Consider the following 21,567-nt stretch of genomic DNA (forward strand, 5'->3'; position numbering starts at 1 on the left):
TCAACACAAGGTGAGCTTAATAAACACAAAGCCCCTCTCAAAATCAAAGCACCACACTCTTGACTTTTAGCAGAACACTATAACACTTGACTCAGCACACGAGCAGCTGATCTGGCCCACTGGCAACGATGATCAGGGTGGGTTTTTGTCATCCCCGCTGATTGTGAAAAGCCACAGGTGTACCTGGCCATTCCGGCCGAGGGTAGCCTGAGAAAGTGTTGCACACTGCCAAAAACGAATAGACCGGTAGTTTAAAAGTAAAGAAAATATATATAACGAGTGGCTCTTCCAGGATAATGCAAGCAAATACTTCAATCACCTATTTTATGACCAATATTATTATTTACTTCACATTACTCTGTAGAAATCAGTTTTCACTGTGAGATATATATATATATATATATATATATATATATATATACATATATATATATATATAAACTTTATTTGATAAATTCTTGTCAAAAAGATAAATTATATTGACTGATTCAGTGATGTAAAAGGGGAGAACTTCCAAGGGGCGCAAATACATTTTCTGGGCATGGTACAAGACTTATCAACGTATTCTGTGAATATACAATATTTCCTCAAATCCTGCCTGTGGCTTTAACCAACTTATAGTAGGTAACAGGCTTTATTCGAAATGAGACCTTTATTTATAATCCACATCATTTTTTAAGTTAAGTTATATTTTAGCACAAAAATTTGTTTCGATCTGAACCCACTTGACCTTTAGAAGTTACAGCACTGCACTGTTAGTACAAACTCAATTACTTCCTGTAAGCATTTAAAATTGAAATCCCTGTAGTTCTTCAGTGAACAGAAACCCTTCATTGCTTTCTTTTACTGTAAAACATTAGCAGGAATACCATGTGCAACAACCAGATGAGAATAAAGGAAAACAAATTAAAGTCGATGAAAAAGAATGAATCACATTGTCACTTTGTACCCTGTAAAATACTCGTGCATTCATTTGAAATACAACAGTAGATTACAGTACTAAAATGCACATTGCTCATCTGGAAACCACAACAGGAGTTTTCCCCCTCCTTTGTTTTTATCTTTATTTGTTCCAGTTGGCCATGCACCCAGCTATGATCAGAGACCTGACTTTTAGACAACACGTTATCTCATTCAATCGATCAGCTGCCTCGCTCCAACAAATGGCATGAAATTTCCAAAATGCAATGAAACAGGTCTTCATCTGCTACTTAGATTTGCACCATATTTGGCACAGAGACAGATGATTCTGACAATATATATGCTCTTGATGCTTCCCTTGTTTTTCCTCTAGCAATGTGTTTACTTTGGGCTTGGTACTGATTATTACCTCCGACACACTAAACTGAAGTTTGTGCTCAACACTATGCCTGCTAAATATCACCAAGTCTGCATGCTGACATGAACACATGCAGGCTGTATACTCCAAGTCTTGTTGAGATATCATCACGAGTTCTAAACAAACAACGATTCCAAATAGTCTAGCATTCTTGGAAGAAGGTTATAAGGCAGATTTTGCTTTCTGCTCCCAATTTGCCCCACTAAGTTCCCACCTGAGTTGTTTCCACTCCACAAAGCTATGATGTAGTCATTAAAACACTGCTCAGCTGGATTTAATCAAAATGAAAGCAAGTAAAAAACTATCAGACAATAAAATAGGTCAGCTCATGCAGCTTTTCTGTGTTTCCACCACACATTACCATCATTTTGACTTGGTGGAATATCAATCCTCTGTTCCACACACAACATCTACTCTGTAGGGTCTTCACAGCAATTCTGCTATGGTTTCTGTGGGCTTCAAAGTATGTCTCAGAAGTGAGATCTTACAGTAAAAAATATTTCAAATCAAAAGACATTAAGGTTTAAATCAGGCCCAAGACTTGGAATTGCATTTTGTTTTCTTTCAAAGCTGAAAAAAAATGATGGTGTGTTTTTTTTCCATTTCAGCCTCTTTATAGTGATACCTTGGTGTAATTCTAAACATTCATTTTGCCAGATCCACCTTTTTGGGAAAGAGTCCTGTTCACAGGTTGTTACACTGACTGATACTGATGATTTTTAAAATTGCCAACAACAAAAGTGAAAGGGTTTATTGTGGATTGATGTTTTTATTGTGTGAAACCGATACTAAAAGTGTTGGCATGCACACATCCATCACACACAAATGAAGAGGCAGGTGTAATCTGGATGAAAGCTACTCCAGAGGTGAATAGTAAATGTTCTTCTGTGAAGTTGAGACATTCTATCAGCACGTAAACTACAAAAAGGGGGGGGGGGGGACGATAATCTCGAAATAAAGCGCTTCAGAAATCCTCTTTTCATCTTCACGATGGAACATCGGACCCGGAGCGTGGCCTGCAGTTCTCATCCTTAATGGATTGAGATAATGGCTGGACAAATTGTTCCCAGGCACTGTCTTCACTCTGCCCCGCTGAGTTCAGGGATCCGGGGAGTAAAATAATCCGATTTTTCCTTCCTTTATCTCCCAGACTCCAGAGAAGAAGCGAGGGGGCTTTGAAATGCCATGTCTACTTGTCACGACCCCTTTTGTGTATCCTCCGCCCATCTGTGGACCCGGCTTTAGACGCCATCCCTTTTCCAAGGGCTCACTGTCATGGCCTCAAATAAGCCTGCTGGAAGTGCCAGCCCTGTTTTCCATTTTCCTGTCGTTCCTTTTTTCCCTTTTTCTTTCTTCCCCAGTGTTTATCAGACTGTGGCCTCTCCCAAAATGAGGAGTCTCTCATGGTTAAGTGGTAGAGTTCATGCCGAGGTTCGTGGAAATTCACCAGGTCTCTTACAAACTATTGTGGTGAGAAAAAGCTTGAGTCTGATCACCGGGATGTGAGCCACGCCAGGCTCCCCTGTGTCAGGAATGAGTATACAATGTGTAATAAGCACTTCTGCTGCGTGCTAAGTTGGTCCGGTCATGACATCCTTAAGCCGAGGGCCGTGCCAGCTCTCCTGTTACAAAGACAAATTGTGCATGCGGAATTTCCTGGAGTGGCTCCGAAAATGCTCCCCAAGTCTTACAGCCAGGCTCTCTGCGGGGACTTGCACTTGAGAGATTTAGTGCCATAATTTAGTCCTTGCCCTCGTCTCAGCCCCAGCAAAATCCTATCAAACGCAGCCTAAGCCACCTGATTAGCGAAGCAACAGGTTTCCATGAGGAATTTTCAGGACTGATGTTGGGACAGCTTCAGGGACTGACGATCATTGCAGGAATCTCTAACGATAAGACAGAGCCACACCCTGGCAACCAGGAGTCAAAACAGAGTGAGACAACTTTGAAAGAATTTTGGTTTCGGCTCCATTCTCTGTTTTAACTCGCAACAGGTGAATCCTGACTAATCAATTCATGGTGTGTGCACTGGTTTGTGTGGTGATGTTCCATCACAGCAGCAAGACTGCACGTGTAGCATGTATCTCACATTTTGCTGGGATGTAGACCCCTGCTAATTCTTGAACTGACTTTCCTAAGACACTCATCCTCATGTGTGCTCTTTCACATGCATATGAAGTCTTACAGATGTAAAAGAGCAGAACAAGAAAATGATCACACATCGGGCCAAAACAGTTGGACTGCCTCCATTGCAAGTCAGTTTTGTGACCTATTAACTCTTCCACAGTTAATCATTCTTATTTGTGTATCCTCATAACTTGTTTGTTAGAGTTTCTAAAGTCTTAAAATGTGCTCTAAAATATCCCATGATATTTTATGATTCTAATAAAACAGTGAACCCCAGAGGGGTGAAGGAAAGTTATGTGAAATATGCTGAAAAGTTGTTTTTACACTGACTTATGTGGTATTGGAAAACCTCCCCTGGTGCCCATTATTCCAAAACATACAAATTTACTATGCTCTAAAAAGTGGTACCAGAAAGCATCACTCAATGGCAGTAGCCTGGGAGCTTTGATATACTGTCAAGTCCCCCCCCCCCGCTCCAAAACACATGCTGCCCTGGATGCAAATCAGGGGAAATGACATTCTCACTTGTCCTTTATGGTAATTCATGTTCCCTGTTTTTCTGAATAAAAACAAATCCGTGTAACAAACCCTAAAATGGTTCCTTAAAACAACACTTTGTTTCAGTGACTTATTTTTCAAACGTGATAAAGAGGTCTTCTCAGGTGAAGGGTGGAAAAATACCCTGAAATCTGACGATCTGCACACACAAACCTGGAAACGTTTCTGGGAAGGGTTTTCCAATTGAAATTCAATGACATGCAACATGAGGAATAATGCAGAAAGCCTCACTGCTTGAACTGTGATGTATCCCTCTAGTCCCCAAAATGAGCTTACTCATACTGTAGACTCAATGAGTCAGGGGGGAATCAAAGTAAATGACCCGTGGATAAAGTACATAACGTCACCCCGGCAGCCTCAGCCCACTAATCTTGCATTCCAGTCACAGAAATCTCTTTTTTTCCTCCCTAGATCTGTACTTGCAATGGACAAAACTCTCTCTTTTACCTTTGTCCACTTTTGGCACTGCTGATGAGATCTAGTTTAAAAAAAACCTGTTAAATTTAATATGTAATCTGATCAGCATACATTGTCTTTAAAAGAAAAAGCTTTAGCTACATAATGGCTTTGGAAAATGAATGTGATGTGCCTTTAACACATGGCGTGCACTGTTCAGAGATTAATGTACATGTTCATTCTCCATCCACTTCTACATCATTCATCCCGATTGGCTACGGTCCCCTGATCAAAAACAGTATAGCTCATATGTTTCAGGGCGTGATGGGCTGGCTGCTGCACATGGTGGTATGAGCTATTCATCTCCCATCTGATTCTCTGGGTGGTCCTTATCTCACTGTTACATGACCTTTGTAATTTTAAACCTATTGAGAGATGCCTTATGAGCCGGCCTTCCACTTGTCTTTGCTTTCATTTTAACTAGCTTGAGACCGATGTTGCCTATTACCTCTAGCCCTGTGCAGCTCTTAGGAAATGTGATAATGACATATTTAGTTGCAACAGAGGCTCTGAGTAAATAGCTTCCATCATGCTGTCAAACATGTACACACATGCAAGTACTCGGCAAATTACATACTTTTTGGCTTCCCAATATCTTTTCGTATCAAGGTCGCCCTAAATGACGTCCACTATGGCTTGAGACCCTCACTTTAGAATCATTCTTTAACAGTATGATTTCATCTCAAAGTATTTCCTGTGCAACCACAATGGAATCCAAGAAGAAACTTTTTTTTTTAAAAGAACAAAATGTTATGTTTTAGATATGTGACACCCGTACTGGGATAAATCCTCTTTTGGACTGATTTCATCACTGACGGTCCACATTGTACTGCATGACATATCTTTTTCATTCCTCAGCTGGCAGGGAAAATCAGCACTGCACATTGCAAACTGAGTGAAGTTTGGGGATTTGGTGCTAAGTGAATATTTTCCTATTCTAACACGAACAGATGGAAGGCCACACTGATCAGAAGGTTGATTTTTAAAAGAAAGACACATACAAGCACGGCTTCCAATATTTGTGAGGAAAGTGTTCGGTCTTTTAGCTACTTTGGATCTATAAGTTCTTGTAAAGAAAAGCGGAAATGCACCTGCAGAAATTAAGTTATTTTTTTTAAAAACATAGACCAGTTTATTCAAATCTTTAGCAAAAATGTGAAAGGGAATCTAATCTGCTCAGCTGCCCTCATCCTGTGAGGTTAGCTAGCATTATGACTGATGAAAGAGAAGAGTGAGGAAAATCTCAAGAGATGTTTTTGTTAAATTAAGAAGAAATCGTTTAAGACAGAATTGGAATTATTCACTAAGTATAGACTGTTAAAGGTTTGGAGTCTGTTATTAGTGCATCATTAATGCCCTATTAATTCAGAAACACATAGGAACTTTATAGGCAATACACTTTGGTATTTGCTATTACTCCGCCAAGGAACACTGTGGAGGTACACACGTGGACAAAATTGTTGGTACCCCTCAGTTAAAGAAGGAAAAACCCACAATTCTCACTGAAATCACTTGAAACTCACAAAAGTAACAATAGATAAAAATTTATTGAAAATTAAATAATCAAAAACAGCCATTACTTTTGAATTGTTGATTAACATAATTATTTAAAAAAACAAACTAATGAAACAGGCCTGGACAAAAATGATGGTACCTCTATAAAAGATTGAAAACTATTTGACCAGAGTGACATGATTAACTCAGGTGTGTCATTTAATTGACATCACAGGTGTTTCCAAACTCATAATCAGTCAGTCTGCCTATTTAAAGGGAGACAAGTAGTCACCCTGCTGTTTGGTGAAAAGGTGTGTACCACACTGAACATGGACAACAGAAAGCGAAGGAGAGAATTGTCCCAGGACATCCGAAAAAAAATGATAGACAAACATCTTAAAGGTAAAGGCTATAAGACCATCTCTAAACAGCTTGAAGTTCCTGTGACAACAGTGGCTCATATTATTCAGAAGTTCAAGACCCACGGGACAGTAGCCAACCTCCCTGGACGTGGCCGCAAGAGGAAAATTGATGACAAATTGAAGAGACGGATCGTTCGAATTGTATCCAAAGAGCCCAGAGCAACCTCCAAAGAAATTAAAGGTGAACTCCAAGGCCAAGGTACATCAGTGTCAGATGGCACCATTCGTCGTTGTTTGAGCCAAAGTGGACTTCATGGGAGATGACCAAGGAGGACACCACTGCTGAAAAAAACTCATAAAAAAGCCAGACTGGAATTTGCAAAAATGCATGTTGACAAGCCACAAAGCTTCTGGGAGAATGTCCTTTGGACAGATGAGACCAAACTGGAGCTTTTTGGTAAGGCACATCAACTCTATGTTCATAGACTCAAAAACCAAGCATACGAAGAAAAGAACACTGTCCCTACGGTGAAACATGGAGGAGGCTCAGTAATGTTTTGGGGCTGCTTTGCTGCATCTGGCACAGGGTGTCTTGAAAGTGTGCAAGGTACGATGAAATCTGAAGACTATCAAGGCATTCTGGAGAGAAATGTCCTGCCTAGTGTCAGAAAGCTTGGTCTCAGTCGCAGGTCATGGGTCTTCCAACAGGACAACGATCCAAAACACACAGCCAAAAACACCCAAGAATGGCTGAGAGAAAAGCGTTGGACTATTCTAAAGTGGCCTTCTATGAGCCCAGATCTGAATCCCATTGAACATATGTGGAAGGAGCTGAAACATGCCATTTGGAGAAGACACCCATCAAACCTGAGACAACTGGAGCTGTTTGCTCATGAGGAGTGGGCCAAAATACCTGTTGACAGCTGCAGAACGCTCATTGACAAATACAGAAATCGTTTAATTGCAGTGATTGCCTCAAAAGGTTGTGCAACAAAATATTAAGTTATGGGTACCATCATTTTTGTCCAGCCCTATTTCATTAGTTTGTTTTTTTTAAATAATTATGTTAATCAACAATTCAAAAGTGATGGCTGATTTTGATTATTTAATTTTCAATAAATTTTTATTTATTGTTACTTTTGTGAGTTTCAAGTGATTTCAGTGAGAATTGTGGGTTTTTCCTTCTTTAACTGAGGGGTACCAACAATTTTGTCCACGTGTGTATGTGATGATCAGTGTTGGATTGCCTGTCCGTCTGTCTGTAAGCAACATCACTTAAAAACAAACAAACAAACGGAATTGGATGAAATTTTCAGGGAAGGTGAGAAATGACACAAAGACCAAGTGATTACATTTTGGCAGTGATGCAGCTTATAGTCTGGATCCACAGATTTGTTAAAGATTTCTGTATCATTGTGAGATAGCGTCATGGCGTCACTGTAATTATAGCAAGTAAACACTCCGTCAGCAGCCTGCTGATGACCACATGACTGCGATCCTACTACAAATCCACCGCTGCGAACTTATCTGTTGGAAATTATACAAGAAACAGTTGATTAAATCATTTTGTTTGTGGGTACATCTATATTAAATAGCCACATTCTATGCTGCCATGTTTTCTGATCATCAATAACAAATAAACAATCGCTGCTTTCATAAAAACAAATAAACAAACAAATAAATACATTTCTGACAATTCCATTCAAATGAACAGCCTTGGCAGGGTTTTGCGCTCTGAGGGCTTTTCTTGTTTTACTGAAAACGATATGCCGGTGCAATTTCGAACTATGTTTTTGCATACAGATTTTCCTCATTATGGGCATGCAGGCAGTGGTGAGAAATTCAGTGTGAAAGGGGACCAGTCCGGTCTGTAGTGTGGATGCTCAAAAATCACTTTTAGTACCTTAGAGTTCAGTAAGAGCACTAATAAAATGAATGCTATCAAAAACGCCTGCACCTGATTGATGAGCACACACACGAGATGTAGTCTCAAAGTACTTAATATATACCTGCAAGCATAAATAAACATAAATCCACTAAACTTGCATAGTCGGTCTGAGGATCTTTCATGAAGGAATTTATAATTTTGTGGCCAGAGCTAGTTTTTCTTCATAATGAGGCATGATCATATTCTACTGAGAAACATCACATAGGTTCTTCAAATTGAATTTCCTTTTTCGTCTTTTCTTTTGTGTATCAAGCTCAGAAGCTTTTGCTGTTCATCTGTTCAACAATTCTGAATTGCACTAGATGGTTCTATACTGATAAAAAAAAATCATCGTTCCGTTTAATAATTAAGTGCTGGGACTCGGTGAGAGGAGGATGCAGGATGCAAATGCAGGATGCAAAGAATCCGCTGTCAGTGTCCCGGTGTCTGACACCACAGAACACCCCCAGAGGTCCAGTGACTAGGCCTTGACAGACCGGTTTTGCTGGCATAAGGGGAACCTACACAATATTATGCTAAAGCAACCTGTTTAGGCTCACCATGGTAATGGTTTGAGCAGCACTGGGCCAATACCCTGTTGCTCATCTGGTGGTGCTGTCGATCTGGTAGAACCACACCTCCATATGCGCCACCAAACACTCCCAGAATGTTGCCCATCACCACTTCATTGTCTGGACATGTACATATCCTACAAATAGGAGACTTAATTTCAGCCTTTGATATCCATTTCATCATTCATATTCAGTTTTCTTTTCCTAAGATACTTAATAATACGATGGAAATTTTACTCTTTAATACTCCGTTGCATGTTCAATAGCTGCGTTTTGTACATGTTAAGATAAAAATCCATCAATTTTCTTTACACTGCTTAATCCTCATTAGAGTTGCGGGGGGATGGAGTCCATCGCAGCTGACTTAGGGTGAAGCAGGGGCACTCAGGACAGGTTGTCAGTCTATCATAGGGCTACATATAGAGACAAATAATCACACTCACACCTATGGTTAATTTAGAGTTATCAATTAACCCGAGCTTGTTTTTCGACTGTGGGAGGAAGCCCGAGTATCTGAGGATGTGAACGGGAGATCTTGTAGCTGCAAGGTGAAGGTGCTAATCACCAAGCTTGATAAAATTGTTGATAAAAATCAACATTCAGAATTTTTGACTCTGCACTAAACCACACACATACTGACTTCAGATCCACTGTCACATTTTATATGTTAGCAATTTGTTGTTTTCAACAGTAAATTGCCAGCTAACTTTTTAATCAAACATGCTCATTGCTTCTCAGGCCCAAAATCTACAGTTGCTCCTTCTCTTCTTTACTCCTGTTACTTCACTCTAATTTCCTATGGGTTTCCACTCAACTGACACTTATCAGCATCATCTTGCCTGTTTACCTAAATACACCTCCCCTCTTTGGTTACATCTTGGTATTGCCCATTGTGCAATGCACTGCACTGCTCCCAGTATTACTTTCTTTCTGCCTTTGCTAGTTTGCCCGGCTTTGTGTGTTGCCCCCTCCTCCCTTCTCCCCCCACCCCCCCGTTTTGGCAGTATCACACAGCGAACCCATCGTCTCTGGCTGCTCTCAGCAATCATGACCTGCAATTGGAAATGGATATCCAAACAAAGCACAACCTATCATCTTTACATTGTGGCTAATAGGAGTATTGGTGGGGTGTTTCCAATAACACAGGCACTGCTCTGAGTAGCCACACAAGTTCACTGGGAGGTCGGAGAGACCGCATAGGAAAGGGAGGGGATGGGTAGGAGAGAGATGATGAGAGCAAAAAAGAGAGAGCAGGAGAATTAGAGGGGGGCTACAAAAACATTAAACTTTAACTATAACTGCATCTTCAAAACTAAGAAATAGCAGTTGCTATAGTGCTAGTCAGAGCTGAAGGCTGGGCCTTATGACAACTAACAGGTCATGGAGCGCTGTGTCATTGACCATACTGCTGTAACTGAGAACCTAGAGGGCTGCAGCGATACTAAGCGAGAAGAAAACAGTCAAGTATCCGAGCAGGACCATGCAATGTTTATCATTGATAACTTCAATTACTTACTGTGCTCTAAAGTTGGCGCTGTCAGTGCAGAGTGGATGCAAAGGTTTTCTCTGGTATTCACAAGTTTAGGCTTTAAGGCTGTTCACTTTGGGTCTTCGGAAAGAAATTGCAAGCCATATGCACATCATAAGTTACTGGTCACTGCAATTACTCCTCTTGTTCATGGTGGCCATGAAATAACAGGACTACACTGTAAGAAACCATGGATTTAATCAACAGTGCTTGCTGGATGCCAAAATGCACAATACATTCTAAAGTTCAGCCAAAGTTAACATGATGCTTGAAGAGCTCACTAAACACTTGTACACACAGTTAAATCTTTGTCAAACCCAGTTGGGAGATTCTTCAGTGATGGCCATGTTTGCAAAAGGCATAACAGCCATAACATCAGCAGCACACTTCCACATTTTAGGACAATTAGATTTCAACTCTTCCAAATGACCCAGTGAACGGATTATCACACTGTGCTTGTGTGTGCATTGCACAGTACACAGCATTAATTCTGGAAGTGCCTGGAAAAGTCCTCTTTGGTCAATGATCTAAAACTTACATGCAAATTTGTTCTGTTCCCTAGTTTAGAATGCACAGCTTTTAAAGTCCACCTCTCATTACTCGCTGTGAGTTGGAGCACACCAGCTCACCTACAACTCTGTTCAAACAACATAAAACTAGTCTGTGCTGCACAATGGCAAAATCTAATATTTGAGTAATTTAGTCACTTGTTTGTGCAAGGGGCTGCATAGTGGTTTTGTGGTTAGCACTTGCAGCGAGACGATCCCTGTTTCGCGTTCTGTCTGTGCATGCATGGGTTCTCTTTACGTACTCCAGCTTCCACCCACAGTCCAAAAACATGCTGAGGTTAATAGTTTACTCAAAATTGTCTGTAGGTGTGAATGTGAGTGTGATTGTTTGTCTCTATGTACACCTGTGATAAACTGCTGACCTGCCCAGGGTGTCCTCTGCGTTTCACCCTAAGCCAGCTGGATAGACTCCAGCCCACCCGGGATCCCAATGAGGATTAAACGGTGTATAGATAATGGATGGATGGATGTTTGTGCAGGAAACGGGTTCTGAAGAAGAAAACCTATACAGGAAGTCCCATCCTAACCTATAAGTTGCCAGGATTGTATCATTACGTATAAAACCCTGCAATTCTAAATCTGTGTTTTTGAGAGTCATTTGTACACTGCAGTTTACAGTACACTGGAAATGCTGTGTTGGCTGTTTAATTCATCCTGAATATGTCTTTCAGTATATGAATGTACACCATATATTTATGTTAACAATGTAGAAAAACAAGAATAGCACTCAGAGCGCAGTACTCCGCTAAGGCTGCTCAGACGTATCATTTCTGACGGATGAAATCTTTAATAAAAAATGACCTTGTGCTGAGCACAGACGTGTGTTATGCATGTGTATGCTGTGTACAGATGCTGAATTGCATGACCTAAACAGCAGTATAAGCGGGTGGCAGGAACTAATGGGACTTGGAAACACCCCCACACTTTAATCAATTGCTCCTTGTATCATTTCCAACAGATCAGTCCCAACAAGTCCACAGCAGTTGATTTTGTAGTAGGATTGCAATCATGTGATCATCAGCAGGCAGCTGACATTGCGTTCACTTGTTGTCATAGTTAATGTGACACTGTGCTGCTATCTCGCAATTTAGAAATCTTTAACAAATCCATGGATCCAGACTAAAAGTGGCATCACTGGCAAAATCTAGTCACTTGGTTGCCGTTTTCGTTTCCATCACACTGATCGTCACATAACTCCTCTGCTTCTTTGACAGAGTAAAAATTAGTATCATTATTACAGATCAATTTTCACCACCGACAGTTCTGAAAAATAGTTCATAATTGCAGAAGAGGAGCTGGGCTTTACTCGACCCACCTGCAGAGCAGCCACCCTCTGTTACAGCAGGTACATAAGTCTCATATTTCCTTAGCCTTTGTTCATCATCTGTGATGCATACGCTTTCCTCTACAGGCAGAAAGTAAGTGTGTCCTGGTCATAGTTCAGCAACGTGAGCATCTCTCCTGTCTGACTGCTGACAGCACTGTCAGCCAGATCAAACAGGGGATGGCAGTGGAGGAGGTTGTACCAAGGTCTGGTTCAACAGCAGTTTAGATTACTTGAGCTGAGAGTACCGAAGTGGTGAAATGGAAACAAGTTTTCTTTTTCCACCACAGTTAGTTTTGCAGTTTTGAAACAATACTTGGCTTGGAAACGTTTCCAGCCTGCCATGCTGTTATTCAGCCAAAACATGAGCACTTATTTCAGTGACGAACGCAAACTGACTGTGAAGCTTCTGAACTGATGATTTGACTCAGGTGTCATCGGTAACTACTGACTGTTGTAATGTGTACACTGTATAGCATGTGCATATTGTATTTAGACAGACTTGACTGAAATGTGAGAGCCTGTCTTTTCAGAAAATTCAGACTGTCTCACATTGCCAGGGGTTACACTCACGCTGTGCCTGGGTAAAGAAGGCAGAAACAGATAATATGGTGACACTGACGAGGTTAAACCATCTGCTGGTTGTTCCTAAGTCACAGGAGATGTGGCATATTACATCAGACTATTAAGTTACCTATGTCTTTTCACTGAAAGATTCTCTCTGTCTGTTGCTATGACGGAGGCTGCCTGTTTGTCTTTTGAGAGTGCGTCGCCCCTATGGCTGTCTTCCTCTACATGCAGGTAGCCCCGAGGGAGAGAGAATGGAGCTCTTTGACAGGGGAGAGGAGGGGGAAACCAACCACCATCTACTGCCTGGGCTCATTCTGTAATGAAATGGCCTGTGTCATGGAGGCCTTGTCTAAACAATGGGCCTATTCAACCTGGAGAGGAGTCTCTGTCAGGACCAGGCTGAATATGATACCTCTGATTCAGGCCTGCAGTCCCTCTTTCTCTCCATCTTACTACTTTTTACTCTACCTACTGTTGCTGTTACCATCCTCCTTGTCATTGTCTCTCCCCTCTGATTCTTCTGCTTTCCATCCTCTGTGTTCTGTTTCCTAGAATGTCAGCCAACAGCAACAACTAAGTAGAAAGGTCACACAAACAACTTGACACACACTGTGTGCTCGAGTATGTTCTTTTGTAAAAAAAAAAAAAAATTATCACATTGTTCACGTCCAGGTGAACATCGTCCATGTTTCCTCTGAAGTCTTCCAGGTTTTATGTGTTACTGTATTACATTTCATGTTATTAAGAGGTTTTGGTGTCTCGTTTGTTTTGAGTTCTTCATGTGCTGAATTGTTTTCAGTTGGCTTTAACTGCCTACCTGAAATTATATTATTTAGTTTCACTCTAATTTTTCAACTGTTCCATGGCACTAGTTGAGAAGTTTGTCCATGGTTAAGACCAAAAAATAAATACATGGTGGGTGCAGTGCCTCTGTGAGGAAAGAGGAAAGAATGAATTATATTTGTTTTTATCCATGTCAGCAGGTTTATTGCTCTAACCTGTTTCTGTTCACTTGTGTAATCCTTCTCTTTTAATACGATTTTTAAAAAAAAAGTTTTTGGATGTATTAACAGAAGTGGATTTGGTGCTTCCACTCCCCATCCTGCCAATTTGTCCAAGTGATCAGATGTGGTATTGCAACAAAATCTGACATCTGTACAGCTGTTGACAGGGCCAAGGCATACCCACAGGTGTGACACTTCACTGGATTATGGACCAGGTGAGCAGTTTGCACTCAAGTATCCATGGTTACTAACTAGAAGAATAGCATGACAATAAAATAAATGTATACCAGCTACTAAACACCTCCCACTTATAGATAGGAAAAAGTAAAGGATAACAATTAGTGATGGGCATAACTACAAAATAATCTTAGAAACAGAGAATTTTTAATTAATGAATAGCATTTTTTGTCAAATAACACTATTTGACACAATAAGCAAAGTTTCTCAATTCAAATAAATTTTGGTTGACGAATGAATCGATGAGTAGACATACATGTGAATTCAAACAACAAATTTATCTGTGCATTTTTTTTATCTGTCTACTACATTCACCAATTACAACAAACTCAATGTGCAACTGTAGTGATTATATTCAACATTTCAAGACTTTGTAAACTCAAGCACTTTCAGTGTCTCAAAGTGGTCGATTGTGGGCTGGCTACACCATTTCCCTGTACCAGGACTGTTGTTGCTAATGTTAGCTCTCGGATTCACAGCAACATGTTTTGCATTAAGGTGATACCGTTGGCTTGAAGTGTTGTGGTGATAAAACTCTTTTGCACACAACCAGTCTTATCTGAACTGCCATCAAGAAGTTTTTTTCTTTAAGAAAACTTTCCACTCAACAAGCTCAATGCAGTCTTGTCTTAGTTCATTGCTCACCAAACTTTCTTGTGTGCTGACATCACTCAGTGCATCTTCTTCACAGCACCATGTTCCAGTACTTTCCTCAGGATTCCCCAGCACCCACTGGGGAATCTGTGCAGCTGTGGTCTGGTGGAAAGGTGCAGTAGTCACAGTGCTGTCAGAGACAAACATGGCACTGAGCTGTGGCATTATGGATGCTCCTAAAATTTCAAAAATGCAAAATCTTGGTCATCTCAAAGGGATTCATACTGTTCCCCTTAAGCGATACAGTTGGCCCATGAAATTACTGACACGTGTCATTACTTAACTAGCTTTGTAAAACAGAATGCAGCTTTGATCTTTGAATTTGTGCATGTGTAAGTTAGTAAACACAATGCAGAATCGAGTTCTAGTAGTAGTCTTAAAGCAATGGACTCGGATATACCCCCACGATTTAATCAATTGTTCCTTGTGTCATTTCCGATAGATAAGTACTGATAAAGCCACAGTGGTCATTTAACAGGCAGCTGACATTGCTTTTACTCATTGTCATAGTTACGGTGACACCGTACTGCTGTCTCACAGTGATTAACAATGATGATTAATAAATTCATGGATTGAGATTATAAGCCGTATCACTGCCAAAATCTAGTCACTTGGTCCTTGTGTCATTTCCGACCTTCCCTGAAAATGTCATCCAAATCCCTCAGTCCAGTTTTGAGTAATGTTGCAAACGAACGGACGGACAGATGGGCACACCAACGCCGATGGTCACATGACTTTGCAGTGTTCCTTGGAACTTTGCCAAAACTCCCAATGATTAAATTCATGACTTTAGCTTTTAATAAATAAATTAAAAAAAATACCTTGCCAAACCCCACGTCAGATGACATTTAAAGATTGATTTTCTTCAATGTGGTGCAAGGACCTTTGATGAAAAACACCAAGTCGGAAGCAAATATACTCAAAAATGAATCAGCTGGATGCTCTTTTTCACAATGTATGAATATTTGGTACCCCAAATATATTTCTCTCGCACATGTGTGTGTGTGTGTATGAGAGGGAGAGAGACAGAGAGCGAGAGAGACTATGCTTGCCTTTGCCAAATGGAGCTGCATTCAAAAAAGCCTCAATTACACAGTCAGGTTGCTGGAGACACTCTGGCTATTTGTTTGGAGAGCTTTATCAGCATGTCAGGCCGCAATGAAATGAACTTCTAATTAAATAGCAGTGCTGCTGGCTATCACCACACCACTTTTGTTAAAGGTCAAGGACAGTCCTAGGAGGAGTCATAAAGAAATGGGCATTGGAAACTATAGTACATGGCTGCAGTTGTCTTACGTCAGTTCAGACAGACGCAGTTAAATTGATCATTTTTACTTTTAAGTTTACTGGGAAGTGTGCTTTTAGTAGGCATTTTGAAGAAATGGGAACAGGGTCTGCACTGTAAGTTTATAATTTGCTTAAAGTATGAAAATCAAGTCATCTAATAATGGTGAACCTCAGACTTTCCTTGCTACATCACACAAAAAGGCTGCCTTGTGTTGTATGAATAAAATGAGCTTGAGGTAAAATTGCTAAGACCACTTCCTAATCTCCGAGTCAAGGATACCATTGTATCTCTGCTGCAGTTGGTGTAATGCAAAACCTGGATTGCCATGAACATGATAGAGCTGTTTAACAGAGTTAAACACATAGTGCAAAGACACAACAAGCTGGAACAGTGCAATCTGATCCCAAATTGTACAGAGAAAGGTCAGCTGTGCACCTGTCATAATGGAGAAGGGTGGTGGTGGGGTGACCAATGCAATTCCATCCCCCCGCCCCGAAAAACCCATCTCTCAGATATTATCTCAGATGACAAACTGAGGTAAATGGGCTTGACAAAAAATAATGGATTATCTGACAAGTGTACAGCACCCTGTGTGTTCCCAAGGCAGCAGTGATAGCTTTAAAATACATTTAGAGTGAGACTTGCCCTATGGGAGTGCTTACAGGTAGGTCACACTCCCTTCCCTGTCATATACAATCAGTCTCTGGTATCTATTCCTAGAATTATTTTGCACAGCCGGTAGAATAATTTACCCACTTCAGTTCACTTTTTTCTCAGAATACCTGCTTCTGCTTTAGTTATTAAATATAATTTCCTAAAAGGAGTGTCAACAGCCCTTAAGGAAACTAACAGAGATGGATTTAGCTGAGTTCAAATGTCAATCTAAGTCAGCTGCTTTTATGTAATCTTTTTTTTTTTAAACTTGCAGGCAAGCGCGTTTTTTTTGTTGTTTTTTTCCCAGCATTTCTGTCTTTTAACAGAGTAGCCTTGTAAAGTTTCACTATTAGCAGCATAAAATAATTACCTTTCTGACATTCAGTATTGATGACATAGAGTTAGATTTGGGGTGGAACATAGGAAGGGAGGCTGACTGATGTCATTTCCACATGTGTTCACTGCTCCCTGTGGGAATGGAAATGTTTTACATGCAACCAGTTCCATAGAAATGGATATTTGATGTACACACAGGTTGATATATCTGATGTAAAGAATGTGTATGCATAGGTTTCTCTGTCAGTAATAACTTTTGATGATAGCCCTGTACATTCCATAATTTGGGGACTGACCAGCCAATGTCTCGTTTTCCTTATTAAATCAAATACAGCTAAAACATAGAGACTTCACTGGCTCTTATCAAATGATGGTAGATAGATCAATAGTTACTCTGCCATGGAACGTGCCGGAGGCATGTGGCAATCGGAGTACGTTTGTCCATCTGTTAGCAACATTACTCAAAAACAGAATAACAGACTTGAATGAAATTTTCAGGGAAGGTCATACATGACAGAAGGCCCAAATGATTAGATTTTGGCAGTGATGCGCTTTATAGTCTGTCAGACCCACAGATTTGTTAAAGATTTCTGTATCATTGCGAGATAGCGGCATGGCATCACTGTAACTATGACAACAAGTGAACACTACGTCAGCTTCATGCTGATGATTGTATAATTGCAGAGTACTGCACTCTGAGTGCTTTTCTAGTTCTTTATGCAACATTATAAGAACCAGTGGATGTCGGTCGAGCACCAGTAGATCAAAGGAAATGGGCACCTCGGCTTATACCTCCCATCTCCCTTTACTTCCATATACAACAAGCGTACAGGAGAGTCAATAAAAATAATCCAGCCACAGCCATTGACCCATGCTAGCACTGTAAAATATACTGAAAGGCCGTAAAATGTCATCTATTCAAGTAAAGTTATCTTCACGTCACCTGTCTCTCCTTCTCCGCTCATATCTGTTGCCTGTTTCCACAGTCTGCTGCACCAGAGTAGACTTGTCGAAGGACACGGTCCACTCAAGGTCAAACTGGAGCAGACTGTGTGGAAACAAGTTTTGTCCAAGATGAAAAAGTGATTGATTTTATCCACATGTATTGTTTTTTTAAGAGTGGAGAAAATAGCACATGTAAGTGTGCTACATCTTTAAGAGTGGAACACATTTTTAAACTTTAAAGATCGAAGTCAGTCATTTCCCTGTAGTGGATAGAAGCTAAAATCATGGATGTTCATCTATCCATCCTCTATAAACCGCTTAATCCTCATTAGGATCGCAGGGGGCTGGAGTCTATCCCAGCTGACTGAGGTTGAAAGCAGACGACACCAGTCAACAATATTGTACAAGGTTACACAGAGACTAAAATCACACTCACATTCACACCTACGGACAATTTAGAATTATCAGTTAACCTCAGCATGTTTTTGGACTGTGAGAGGAAGCCAGAGTACCCAGAGAAAACCCACGCATGCACAGGGAGAACATGAAAACTCCATGCAGAAAGATCCTGGGAAGGCCGGGACGCAAACCAGGGATCTTCTAGCTGCAAGACAAAAGTGCTAACCACCAAGTCGCTGTGCAGCTTTAAAATCATGATTGTGAGGAATGATTTTATTATTTAATTTTGGAGCTCTGCTACAGCGCTAGTCTTTGTAACTGGCTCACCAGTTCACTATCTTCCTGCCTGCAGTCTGGATCATCAGGTGTGTCTCAGACTTCTTCTCCGCCTCCTCTTTCCTCAATTTTGGTTGAGGACTGCACAACAGCTAAACAGCTCATTTCGCACATCAGGCAGGAACAGACTGACAGGAACAAAAGAAAATAAAGTTGTACTTTCCACAACTATGATGTAGCTGCTGAACCTGCTTACTTGTTTGTGTGGCGCTGCTAAGTGACGTGACGGTCCAACATCCAATCACAAGGAGGAGGATTAGCTGCTGCTCCACTCTGACAGGCACGCCACCTCTTTAATGAAACCACAGCAGTCCAGACATACAGGAGAGAAACTGAAACTAAAGTATCGATCTCCCTACACTGATGTTGTTCAATATCACTGCCAACGTAGGCATCAATATTATTGATATCTGAATCTATCCGCCCACCACTATTGCACGGCCCCTATTCAAATGGATGGACTTGCATGCACTAACAAGCACACATGGCCGGACTAGCTGCCATAACATTAAACATATAAGCTTGAATTAAAAACCAGAGAGGGAGTGCAATCACATTTTTTTTACTTCAATATGGTTTTGCTCAAAGTCTTGCATTTTGCTTCTTTAAAACTGTTCAGTCACTCTGCAGTGTTAATTCTGCTTCTAAAGTAGTCTAAAAGTATTAATAATTAATGTAGCCCTTCACAAAACAGCAAGAGAAAATGTTCTCCCCAAGAGAAAAACATTAATTCTTGCATATTTTAGATTCCTTGAAACACAAGCCTCATTACTATTTCCTTTCAGATGAGTGATTTCCATCTTTGATTTATTATGTTGATGCTGCTTCTGTTGTGTGTGGGCGAGAAACCTTTCCATCATGCTGCATGATGAGAGCATACAAATTAATTATGATGTGTCGGCTCAGTCAGCTGTATGACTATCTGGTACCCAGCGAAAGAGCATCATGGGAGGTGAAAGGTAAAATGTGCCAGAGGCCTGCCTGCCACTAAAACCTGTGGGATATAGGGCTTGTGCTGACATGAAAGCAGGTTTGTATGCTTGTCATTGTTATTTGCCAGCATTCTTTTAATTTTTGCTCATGTTTCTGTATGTCTACCAAGACTTTTCAACAATTACTTTTGGTTTTCTCTGTAGACAGTTTTGCTTTTGGTAACAAGATTCCGTACACTGAGAGGCAACGCATTTTTTTTCACCAGTTTTTTTTTCACCAGTTATAGCTTGAGGGTGAAAGACAAACTGACACCAGTGCAACAGCTCATTGAGCTTGTCATTTCAATTACAGGTGATGAGATGTGATGACATTTTTAAATGCAGTACATGAGATTATTTTTTCCACTTTTTAGTGGACAAATATGATCAGTGCCATCTTTGCACAATGTACGGAATACTGGTCAATTCAAACTACCTGAAAAAACATGAAGGCACTTGGACAGAGACTGTAGTTCTACACTACACAAAAAAAGAAATAACACATTTTTAGGTGCTTTAGCAAAATGCCAAAATGTCTGCACACCCTCTTGTTCACAACACACTCTGCATAAAGATCCTCTGTCTTCTAAAAATATATTTTAAATACATGTTGCCTTTTACTACCTTTTACCCTCGTACACATACCTGCCTTTGTACACTACAATTATATCACAGCTGGCTCAGGTTCAAGTTCATCGTAGGTTGTTGTACTCATGATCGTCATGACGACAACATTATTGTTATATGTTTTCATGTCTGGCAGCATCATTTCACTTACCGTTTTCTGTTGTTTTCAAAAACTGTATTATTACTCCACCAAGGAATGTGGTGAAGTTATGTGACAATTGGAGTACGTTTTTGTCCGTCTGTTTGTCTGTTCGCAACATTACTCAAAATCGAAGTAATGAATTTGGGTGAAATTTTCAGAGAAGGTCAGAAATGACACAAAGACCAAGTGATTAGATTTTGGCAGTGAGGCAGCCCTAAATCAAGATTCTTTACCTTTGAATTGTTGTGTAATCGCTGATACTGACTTAGTTTAGAATGTTTCCTTCCTGAGTGCCGCTAATGCACCATCACCAGCCCAGTCTTTAGCATTTGTTAGTAAATGAAGCTACAAAGTTATTGGGCTTGTGCTAACTCTTTGTTGTTACAAACTGCTTACTACTAATGTAACATTTAATAGAGGATTATGCTACATTTACATATTCAGCTGGCATGATTGAAGTTTTTGCTCTATCAAACACAGAATTAGAAGACTGTCTGACAATCATGGGAACAATAGAGTATTAATAGTTAACTTTTGTATGACAATGTTTCCAACTGGATCTGTTCCCAGATGTTGTGCTGTCAATGATATCTAGCAGGGAAAGAGATGTGATGTTATGTAAATCAGAGCTCAATAAAAGTGTCTTTCCTTAGGAGATATGGATCATTAAATGTAGGAACATTCTACACCAGCTAACATGGTGCCAAAATCATCTGATAAGGTTTATTTGCTCCCACAATCATTTGAATTTTTAGTGACCTGCATGTCTATCATGTTTGTTCCGACTTCTGGCCTGACATCACAGTGTCTGTATGCCAAAAGTGCCTGGTCTCTTAAGGGACTAAATGGCTGCACTCTGGCAATCCTAGAATTGATGAAGGATTCCAGGTGAATTGAGTTCAAGTTACACTGCAGCTGTCCAGCTGGAAAAAAAAAAACAAACGCTAATACAAATGACCAAAGATGGGCTCTCTGTTGACAGTTGTCTCCTGGCTAACCTTCTGCCAAGCCAGTGTATGTAGTGTACTGATGCATATAATGTTCACACTGCAGCACTAACATGAACTTTCACAGCTTCTGCAGAGTAGTTCTAGACACTAAATGAGTTCACAAACATGACACTAAAGGTATGTTTTTTTTTGCTTTTG

The sequence above is a fragment of the Acanthochromis polyacanthus genome, chromosome 14, assembly GCF_021347895.1.
Source record: "Acanthochromis polyacanthus isolate Apoly-LR-REF ecotype Palm Island chromosome 14, KAUST_Apoly_ChrSc, whole genome shotgun sequence".
In the NCBI taxonomy this organism is placed as follows: Eukaryota; Metazoa; Chordata; class Actinopteri; family Pomacentridae; genus Acanthochromis; species Acanthochromis polyacanthus.